Consider the following 11,484-nt stretch of genomic DNA (forward strand, 5'->3'; position numbering starts at 1 on the left):
AAGAGGAATCTCAAAGAGGCAACACGCATCTCCATTGGTGTTCGCACCTCTGAGGTCTGTGGACTGACTGCTGGCTCAGATCTTAGTTAGCAGCCCTGAGATTGAATGTCAGTGACCCTCAGCTCCTAGTAGTAACAGCTCCCCTGTTGTCTTCCTTGGAGCCGTAGGCAGCTCCTTCCACCAGTTCCCTGGACCTCAGCAGTCAGCCTGACCTAGCAGCTCCTGCAGCTGTCCTTTGTTATGGGTCACTCTGTGCTTGATGCTCTCAGACTGACCTGCCCATTCTTCCAGGTTGTAGTGCAACCAACCTGATCTGCTGTAGCTGATATGAAAGTCATGAATGTACAAACTATACCTATCCCCCCAAGAGACTTCATTAGGACTCTGGCTGCACCAGAATGGGAAGTGGTACAGGGACTGTTTGCATAAGGAGATGGGGAAGGAATGTGATTTGAACTAAAAAGTTGGAGTCAAGCATGCATGGCGTCCTTCCAGGTACCTGCAGTGTTTCTGCTTAGGCACAAGCAGGTGAAGGTTCGGTGCACTCCAGTCTGGGAACCACTGAATGGCCCCAAAGGGGTGGCGTCATCTGGGGTTGACCTGCTATGGAAGCAAAAGGCTCCGAGTGACGGTGGGGTGTCTGTGGCAGTCATCGTCATCACAGAGAAGGGCACAACTCTATGTAAAGTAATTTTGAGAACTTTGGACCCTCGTGCCTCATTTAATGGAGTCCTGCTTCTGAGCCTTCCACCTCTGCCCTGTGCCCTTAATCGGGTTGCTAGAAGTAAGCATGCAACAATATATATTTTTAACCGAGTTTTTTTGTCCTCCCATGATTTCTGCAGGACAGTGAGATTGATCCAATCCCCAGATTGGCCAAGATCTTCCTCAGTAGGTGGTCTGATTAGAAGATAAGGCCTGGCTTCTAGGGAAGGAGTCACAGCACAACAGGGAATTGTCAACTGACAACACCAGCAAGACCCACTCCTCTCACTCATGAAATGCTGTGCTTTATGACAGTGACCACAGGGCCTGGATCCTTGTGGATGCCCGATGTTAGCTGTACATCTATGGAATCTCAGATGAAGAATCTCTTCCTGGTCTCTGTGCATGGGCAGGATTGGGCAGCATCTCCTCTTTCCTGGCATCTTGGTCAGGATGTGCCATGCCAGCCAAGCAGTTGAGGTGTGGTCTGCTAACATCCTACAAGTTTTGCTTTAGGTCATTCCAAAAACCTTCAGAAAGACATTCTCGAAGCACACATCACTCATCAAATATTAGAATTCTAAGGTTTTCAGAGATTTTTTGTGGACCTTGACTCCATATCAGCAAGAAATTCACAGACATAGGCAAGGAGGGCAGTCCTGAGGGAAGGGGTCTCCAGAGATGCTCTAACACAGGGGGCAGTTAGGAGGAGCTGTAGGAACTGCCATAAAAGAGGACTTAGGGGTGTGGAGTGGGTATGAGCCCTCCTGGGTGGAGAGCTGTGTGAACAAACCATGGAGGTTCTCGAGTCTCTTCAGTCAGAAGAAAGCTACAATTTTGTGTGCTCTTTCTTTGTATAAGAAATCTGTGAGAGCACTTACCACCAAGTGGAAAAGAAACCCTGAGTGAGGGGGCACTAGAGTTGATAAGACCAGGGGATGGGTCAGAGGGAGACACTGGAAGAGATGACTGATATATGAGTTAGCTTTTTGTCACTGTGATAAAATGCCTGAGAAAGTCCAGTTAAAAAGAGGAAAGTTTACCTTGGCTCATGGTGTCACAGGTTAGTACCTCTGTTACATGGTCACTTGGCCACACTGGTTCAGGTCAGTGGGAGAACAGCACACTATGGCAGGAGCACATGGTTGGGGAGTCCTTTTCATCTCAAGGCATCAAGGAAGCAAACTGGGGGATATGGTCTCAACCTTGCATCAAGAGCACACCTCCTGTGACCTAACTGATTTCCTCTAGGCTCTGTTGCTTACAGCTTCTGCTATTTCCTGATGGTGCCACAAGCCAGCACCCAAGTCTTTGGCACATGAACCTTTGGGACACATGTAAGATCCAGACCATAACACTGGTATTGAACCACAGCTCCTCTTATATGGATAAAGGTAAAGCGTTTGCTCTGAGGCACCCAATAGTACACTTCCTGCACTTGGATTCTCAGTTCCTCCAGTTCTAGCAGGTGGTGGGAAGCCCTGCATCCTGAGGTTGTGAGCCCAGTGTTCATCAGCCTGGAGGAAGGGAGGAGGAAAAGCTGCCTGGAATCAGGGCTGGGAGGAGGGGACCAGAGCAGCAGGATGAGGATACAGGGAGAGTGCTGGCCCCAGAGTCAGAGATGATGCTGATAACGGGCCCTTCCTCCTCCAGCACATCCCAGGCACCACAGGGCTACCAGGTCCTACTGGGGCACACCCAGCTGTACCAGCAAACCCAGCACATGAGGAAGATGCTCCTGACCCAGCAATTCACCCATCCAGATTTTGGGAAGTTCCATCCCTTTGGGAGTGACTATTCCATGTTGCAGCCGCTCCCACCTGTGAACTTCACACCCTATGTCTTCCTGCCTCCCTCCTGCAGACATGCAGCTGTCCAGTCACACGTTCCATTGCAGAACTGGCTGGGAAGGCTCTTGAGGACAGGGAGGGGGCATGGGAGAGGCAGGAAGTAAAGGAGGGCAATGCAGAGGAGTAATGGCCACTTGGAAGGGGTGGCTCAGCCAGGCAAGAGCTCATGGGTGGTTTCTGAAGCCTCTGCACCTTCCTCCTCTTCCCCACCATGCCTCATTTCCATGCTCTCAGGTGAGGACTGGCCAGTGCCACATCCCTTTCAGTCTGAAAATATGTGATTCCTTGGCTGCTGAATCCCATGTGGCCCAGACCCTGAAACCCTAGGGGTCCTGGACATTTGGAATCAAGAGAACAGTTGCTTTATGTCTTTGTGTCTTTTGATTTGAAGACTGTAATCAGCCCCAGATTTGAGATGCTTTGCATGAACTCGAAGCCTGTGCTTGGGGGCTGTCCCATTTTAGGTTGTTAGTGAGGTTTACATTGCTGTAAAAAAACACCTGAGATAATCAACTGAAAAAGAGGGAATTCTTATTATGGCTCATGGTTTCTGAAGTTACATCCCATGGTCAGTTGGCCCCACTGACTTGGTCCCATAGCAAAGCAGCCCATGGTGGCAGGAGCACATCATGCAACAGTGATGCCCAGGAAGCAGAGAGTAAGAGGAGGGGCCAGGTTCCTGACTTCCCCTTTAAGGGCACACCTGCTGACCTCCCCTTTAAGGGCATGCCCTGACCTCACCTCCTCCAACTGTGCCCCACTTCCTATGGTTTCCAGCACCTCCCAGTATTGCCACAGGTTGGGGCCAAGCCGTAAGTACATGGGCCTCTTGGGACCTTGGGAAGGTGCTTGGGAACAGAGGTAAGAATGTAACACGTGGCTATAGTGATGCAGCCTCATCAATGTTTATAGCAACTCACCTCACAATAGTTACACTATGGAACCAACCCGGGTGCCCTTCAACAGATGAATGGATAAAGAAAATGTGGTACATATACACAATGGAATATTACTCAGCCTTAAAGAAGAATGAATCTATGGCATTTGCTGGTAAATTAATGGAAGGATCTATAGAATATCATGCTAAGTGAAATAATCCAATCTCAAAAACCAAACTCTGCATGTTTTCTCTGAGAAACGGATGCTGATCCACAGTGGGGTTTGGTAGTAAAGAAAGCAGGAACTTTGGATTATGCAGTGGGGAGTGAGGGGATCGTGGGGTGGTAGGAATGGGAAGGACAGTAGAATGAGGCAAACGTTATTACTCCATATACGTGTATGAAAAAATTTTTTTCAATTAGAAAATAAGAATGAGAAAAATTCTGAAGAAGAAAAGACACATGATGTCTGATCCCACAGCCCACATAATGAAGTCAGAATGATCACAACTTGGGAATGTTTAATGTCTCTGACCTCACCCAGCTCTTATTGTCCACTTCATGTTCACGTCAGGTGAACTGAATAGTGGAGAAAGCTTTGGTGTTTCTTGTTGCATTTTCACAGCAAAAGAAGAGAATTGTAAGCAGACACTTTTGCATGGGAAGATGTAATAAAGAAAGGATTGCTTGTGGTTTGGGCAAATACTTCTGCTGCACTTTCAAGGGGACAAAGAACGAGAGAGATTTGTGATTTTCTGTGGGTCAGCACCTGTTTCAGTGTTTCTCAAAAGAGACAGATTCTGAAAAAGATGCTGGGAGTCTGGACTGATCCCCAGCACAGCTGAGGCCTGCCTGAGGAGGTGGCTTGATGAGAGGACAAGGCCTGGCTTCTAGGGAAAGGGGTCGCAGCACCCTGGGGAATCTTCAAGTGACTCTCCACTGACTGGTGCAAAAATCTCGTGGCAGAATGTTCCTGCTTCTTGTCTCCTGTAACATTGCTCATATTCTTTCATTTATTCAAAAGATTGAATCATTGAATACATTTCCACATTATCATTTTGAATGACTTGTTTTCTGTTCCTTCAATTAAGATCCCAAACTGAAAGTGCTGATTTCCCTTCACCTGCTCCTGCTCTCATCGTTGATGCAGGTTTCTGACCTATCTCATGTTCAGGTTCACTGGAGATCTTCTTTCAACCTTTCTTTCAAGACACATGAACTGAACAAGTGATAAGTCTCCCATTGGCAATCTACTCCTAGTTTATCTGAAAAAGTTTTACTTGGCGCAACCCGGACGCTGCAGTTCTTAGGGGCTGAGGAGAGAAGATACCTTGCACAGACCTGGGCTCCGCCAGGTCGAGCAGGAGAAGCATGTGTGCGGATTGCTGGGACCTGACGTGCAGGCTGCCCATACGTCCAGGAGGCACTGGAGCCAGGAGCCGGCTGTCAGGCTGCAGCCTGTGCGTTACCGAGATGACCGAGCGGAGGAACCAGGAGGAGCAAACTGTACCATGGCAATTTGGAAAATGTTTGAAGTTTAGTGACTGCTTCTACGGTCTGTCTTCTTATCTTAAAACACAAAAAGATAAATGGGATGCTTGAGCCGAGAGCTTTATTAAAAGACCAGTGTTACAAATGGCTTCAGAATCTACGACGGGAAAGAAGTTAAGACTCACTTCATGGGGCTGGGGTTGTGGCTCAGTGTGGAGCGCTTGCCTCGCATGTGTAGGGTGCTGGGTTTGAGCTGCAGCACCACATAAAAATAAATAAATAAATTAATTAATTAAAAGGTACTGTGTCTATCTACAACTGAAAAAAATTTAAAAAAATAAAAATAAAAAGAATCACTTCCCTAAGGGGAAAAGGCAGCAGCACCAGCAAATGTAGAATAGATCTTCAGGTAATGATTGTGATGAAGAAGATTCCTTTATTTTGAACCACATGAAACTTGGAAAGATTTTCTTGGTTCTCTTCTTCGATTTTATGAAAATGGAGAACTCTGAAGTCACACTAAAGGTTGATTCAGAGCTAATCTCCCCAGCTGGTATTGGCTTGTGTTAGTCCCTATTACAGCACCATGTTTTTCTCTGAAATGGTTGAAGCCCAACCAGTGCTGATTAAGATCAGAGGTTTTGATGGTGATGCAATAGAAGGCTTAGTAAATTTTGTCTAGTCTTCACGCCTCACTGTGTTGACAACATCCAGCCTCTCTTAAATGCAGCCTGTAATCTGCAGGTGGAACTGGTCCCCAGAGCTTGTTGTGAATACATGAAATTACATTTTCATCCCTCCAATTGCCTGGCAGTAAGAGCCTTTGCTGAAAGTCACAACCAAAGAGACTTAGTGGACATGGTGGATCAATATGCCTGTGAACGTTTTACTGAAGTCGTGGAGTGTGAAGCACCTCCATATGCTTTTGCCCTCTATTTATTTAAATATTGAAAATGAAAAGCAGGTCTACAGTGTGGCCATCAAGTGACCTTGCCAGTCCTCAACATTGTTCCAGATGGTTGGATGAAACGCTGGCACAGGTTCATCTGAAATTATTACCTGTTGATTTTCTTATGGATGTTGTGGCAAAAGAGCAGATTGTCAAGCAGAATCAAAAATGTAGAGATTTATTGGATAAAACAAGAAACTACCACCTTTTGAGTAGCAGAACAGTACCTGACTATAAATATGCAGTTCAGACTACCCCAAGGAAGCATACTGCTGATGTGCTGGTTTGTGTAGGTGGTTGAGGTGGATCTGGTGACCCCCTTTTCAGTATTGAATGCTATTCTATCAACAAAAAACGTTGATTCTTTGGACCAGAAATGAATAGCCAAAGGCGACATATGGGTGAAATCTCTGTGGAAGATAAATGGATGATGAAGGCATCAATGAACACAAAGAGGCAAGGAATTGCCTTGGCTTCTGTAGGAGGATCAATTTATGCAATTGGAGGGTTAGATGATAATACTTCAATGATGTGGACAGATATGAAATAGAATCTGATCAATGGAGTACAGTGGCACCAAAGAATACTCCCCTTGGAGGAATTGGCTCTGTGACTTTAATAAACTATCTTTATGCAGTAGGTGGCAATGATGGGGTGACTTCTTTATTTATTGTAGAGCTATATGATCCACATCTGGATAAGTGGATAGAAGTTAAAGAAATGGGTCAATGAAGAGCAGGCAATGGAGTTAGTGAACTTCATGGTTCCTTATGTGTTGTTGGTGGTTTTGTTGATACTTCTCCTCTTAGAAACATGACCCTTGAAGCAACAAGTGGGATTATGTGGCAGTACTTACTACTCCCAGGGGTGGAGTAGGGATTGCAACAGTGATGGGAAAAATCTTTGTAGTTGGTGGTCATAATATCAATGCATATTTAATACAGTAGAAGCATTTGATCTGGTGCTGAATAGGTGGGAACTTGTTGCATCCATATGTCACTGCAGAGCTGGAGCAGGCATAGCTGCATGTGCCTGTTTAAGTAACCAGATTTGAGGTGTGGGTCATGGATCCAATAATGTGGTTAACTATATGTGATTTGAGTTCTAGCCACCAACAATTTAATCATAAATCTTGATAGGCAAGAAAGACAACTAAGGTTTGGATAATGATCCCCTTTCAATTTTAACTATATCTTGAGTCTTATTTGAAGGTTAACTGTTGTGTTATGAATAAGTACAACTTTTGGAATGATAGCTGAAGAATTATTAATCATAAAGTTAAAATTTCGTACTTTCTACTTTAGCAATTGGCTTAGGGAAGGAAGACAGTCTAACTTGAAACCATATCTACTCTGGAAGATGTTTATAGTAGTGCCAAAAGCTTGAAAACTCTCTTAGGATGAATCAAAATGTAATTGGTTGAGTTTCCTTTTGCCTAAAAGTATTAACCTTAGGTAGTGTGAGTTTTTCTGTTCATCTACACAATATGAGATCTGTTCCATTTGAAGATCACATCTACTTGGTGCTGATGAATTTATGCCTTGCTTTTCTTTATAGGTGTTGATTTTTCAATTTCTTGAATATTTACAAAAGTAGAAAATGTTTTTTGTCTTTTTAAGTACCACTTATCTCTATTCTTGGAAGCTTACAGCTTGATTGCTAGGATGCTAAAAGACTTAGCTGCATGAATTCCATTCATAAGAGCTTACAGTTTTGTTTTATTTTGTTTTGTTTTCCCATCTCATGCAAAAAGTGAACCACAGGAACTATTTGAGAAGACTTTAGGTCTAATATTATTCTACTGCCCAGTTGTGAGACCTTGAGGAGTGGTGTAGGTTAAATGACTTCTCAGTAAAGGATCTGAAAGTATCTTTAACTTTCTTCTTTGGTTTGATTTTGAACCCAGGATGTATTATCTTCCTCTTTTATTATTTGCAAACTTCCTGATTTTTCTAATTGCACAGATCTGAATTTATTTATTTTCAGAAAATAAATGCATTTTTCTTTTACAAAAATCCTTTAAAAACTGTAGTTGGTTGATTAGTACAAGTCCATCATTAACCAATAAAACATGTTATTGGGCTGGGTGCATGACTGGTGGCTACTCGGAGCAGAGGTTGCAGACGTGGTGAGGGGGACGTCAAGCTTTGTGTTGTATTGTATATTGTGTTGTAGCAAACAGCTCCAAATTCTTCTGGTTTTACACAAGTGCATTTTTTTTACTCATGGTAGAGTGGAACCCAAGTTGGGGCTACTAGAAGAGAGGAAATGGGAAGGTGTCTTTGCATTTATAATACATTCTTTCATACAAGACAAGCAAGAGCGCCCCTGAATGAGAAGAAAGGAAGTGGCAGGAAAGATTTTTGAGGACTTGTTTCCACCCACATACCTTTGGTTGGTCAGTTCTGAGATCTTGAAGAAGCTCTGCACAGAGGAAGATAAAAGCAGCAGTCTTCGCCAATTAGGGAATGGACCATTTGGGTTCCTTTAGCAGTGATCCCTCTGATAAGCCACCTTGCAGAGGCTGTTCCTCCTACCTCATGGAGCCTTATATTAAGTGTGCTGAATGTGGGCCACTTCCTTTTATTCTCTGCTTGCAGTGTTTCACGCAAGGATTTGAGTACAAGAAACATCAAAGCGATCATACTTACAAAATAAAGACTTCTGACTTTCCAGTTCTTGACCCCAGCTGGACTTCTCAAGAAGAAATGGTGCTTTTAGAAGCTGTGATGGATTAATGGCTTTGGAAATTGGCAGGAAGTAGCTAACCAGATATGCACCAAGACCACGGAGGAGTGTGAGAAACACTACATGAAACATTTCATCAATAATCCTCTGTTTGCATCTACCCTGCTAAACCTGAAACAAGCAAGGAGGCAAACTCTGCGGATTCAGCCATTCCATTTCACTCTGCAGATGATCCTCCTCAACATGCCTTTGACTCCTTGCTTTCTCAGGACATGGCAGGATACATGCCAGCTCGAGCAGATTTCTTCAAGGAGTTGGACAATTATGCAGAATGGGGCTTGAGAGACATTGATTTTGTTGAAGATGACTCGGACATTTTACATGCTCTGAAGATTGCTGTGGTGAATATTTATCATTTGAGGTTAAAGGAGAGACAATTATGAAAAAAAATGATAAGAGATCATGGATTAATCAACCTTAGAAAGTTTCAATTAGCAGAATGGCATTATTCTAAAGAGATTCAAGACCTTTATGAAACAATGAGGTGATTTGTGAGGATTGTGGGTCCAATGGAACATGATAAAATCATTGAAAGTCATGTATTGGAACTTGAACTTTGAAGGGAAATCAAAAGGCTCCAGGAATATAGGACAGCAGGCATTACCAATTTTTGTAGTGCCAGGATGTACAATCACCTAAAGAAGGAAAGAGAAGAAGAGCGCCTTAAACTCACCATGCTCTCTGAAGTTCTCCAGTACATCCAGGACAGTAGTGCATGCCAACAGTGGCTCCATAGGCAGGCTGACATTGATTCTGGGCTGACTCCTTCCATTTCAATGGCTTCAAATTCAGGTAGAGGGAGTGCACCACCCTTGAATCTCATTGGCCTCCCTGGCACGGAAAAGCTGAATGAAAAAGAAAAGGAGTTCTGTCAAATGGTGAGGTTAGTTCCTGGAACCTATTTAGAATACAAATCTGCTCTTTTGAACAGATGTAACAAGCGAGGAGGCTTGAGACTGGCACAGGCAAGAGCACTCATCAAGATAGATGTGAACAAAACCCGGAAAATCTATGATTTTCTCAACCGGGAAAGGTACGTCACTAAAGCCTGAGACTCTAAGGGCTTGGAATCACAAGGCAGAAGTTTGGAATGTGGTGCGTCAAAGGACAGTGTAGGCACCCTGAAGATTTGATTTTAATCTGAATTATCATTGTAAAAAGGGGAAGGACAAAGGAAACCTTTGGTTGTATTAATGTCTGCTTTCTTCCCTAACCTGTAAAGCACTACTGTGTTGGTATTGTGCTGCAGAGTTGTGTGCTAGATAAATTATTATTAAATGTGAGTGGGCATTTATTGCTAACACTTCTTGAACTAAAACAAGAACCATAGTATCTCACATCACAGTGTTGGTAGAAATAAAACCAAAACAAACCACAGTATTTACTCCCAGGAGTTCAGCTCAGATCCTTGTAGTTGGGAGCTATTTGCCGATTATCTGTTTTGCCTTTGGACATTGCAGAGAGACTTGAAATAAAGAGAAAGGTTTTAGAGCATGAGAAAGTTCTCTCTTCTAAGGATTTTTTAAGCTGACAACTTACGTATATGAGCAAAGAAGAGGAAAATCTTCTTGTGATGTTCTTGTCCCAAACTGCATCTCTAATGTCTGACTTTGTACTGCGCAGTCTGGCTGTCTGATCTGTAGAAGACCTTTGAGGAGGTGGCACCAGATATAAAATGTCTCTTTTATCTTTAGAATTAATGGATTAAAATGTTTTGCTATTTAAAAAAATGATGATAAAAAAGAAAAACAGTTTTTCTCACAATAAATCCCCCATTGATGTGTTTCACTATAAATAAAGCTTTCGTGGGCTTTTTCTCTTTGTTAGGATCAGACACATCAGTCTTTTCCACCCATCAAGCCCCTGCTTTAACTATATTTCTTTTGTCTTTCATCTTTATTTCTTTTTTTTTAAAATGTTTTCTTAGTTGTCAATGGACCTTTATTTTTTATTTATTTATTTGTTCATATGCGGTGCTGAGACTCGAACCCAGTGCCTCACACATGCCAGGCAAGTGCTCCACCACTGAACCACAACCCAGCCCTCATCTTTATTTCTTAATACTAATTTTTCAGGCTTTTATTTCAGGCTGGCCCACACCTCCGTACATTTTATTTCTTTCCTCACTGCACAGGTGGTGGCAAGAACCAGGACTTGTACTGCTGGGTGAAAAGGAAGGGATGTGTATTAGGTTCTGGTACAGGTTCGCACACAGTGCTCCCTCCTCCAGCAACGGACAAGGGTTTATGTCCTCCCCAACACTGGGCACCTTCCTTCTTTTCTCACATTGGTGAGCATGTATTAGTTTATGATTTTAATTCGCATTTTTCCCATGAATTGTAAAGTTTGATGAAGATTTCCACACTGACACAGCATGTCAACCACACTCCTCAATGCCCCCCTTCATGGCCCCTTTTTGTCACTACTAAAGTTTTATATGCATTTTGTATGTTTATTGACACTGGGTATCTCCTTCAGTGGTTTCCCTTCAGTTTTCCGCCTCTCATTTTCTTTTGGACTGTCAGTTTCCTAAATGACCATTTCTTGTTTGTGCATCTTATCTTCACCTGCACCCCCAGAGCCAGTGTTTATCCATTATTTCATATTTACATTTTCTTGATTTTATTTTTAAATTAAATATATATATATAAACATAATAATATCTCTCTCTACAAATAGTTCTACTTCCATCCTGAAATCAGTACTAGCATCCTGCAGTATATTCTTTCATGCCTTTTGCTGTGTGTTCATTTATATGGAGCATAGATATAGTTATATGGGAATTTTCTTTTTTTCCCTCATATTTACTAAAGTAATATTATTTTATCAACACTACTACTGTGAAACAAGCTCCTTTTTCACT

At 42.9% G+C, this 11,484-nt stretch overlaps 2 pseudogenes; both read left to right on the forward strand.

Annotated features, from left to right (window-relative positions):
* Positions 1–1,070: 1,070 nt before the first annotated feature.
* On the forward strand, positions 1,071–6,969 carry LOC124965756 (kelch-like protein 8; annotated as a pseudogene).
* A 1,372-nt stretch (positions 6,970–8,341) lies between these two features.
* On the forward strand, positions 8,342–9,673 carry LOC124965220 (transcriptional adapter 2-alpha-like; annotated as a pseudogene).
* Positions 9,674–11,484: the final 1,811 nt, after the last annotated feature.

The sequence above is a fragment of the Sciurus carolinensis genome, chromosome 15, assembly GCF_902686445.1.
Source record: "Sciurus carolinensis chromosome 15, mSciCar1.2, whole genome shotgun sequence".
NCBI lineage: Eukaryota > Metazoa > Chordata > Mammalia > Rodentia > Sciuridae > Sciurus > Sciurus carolinensis.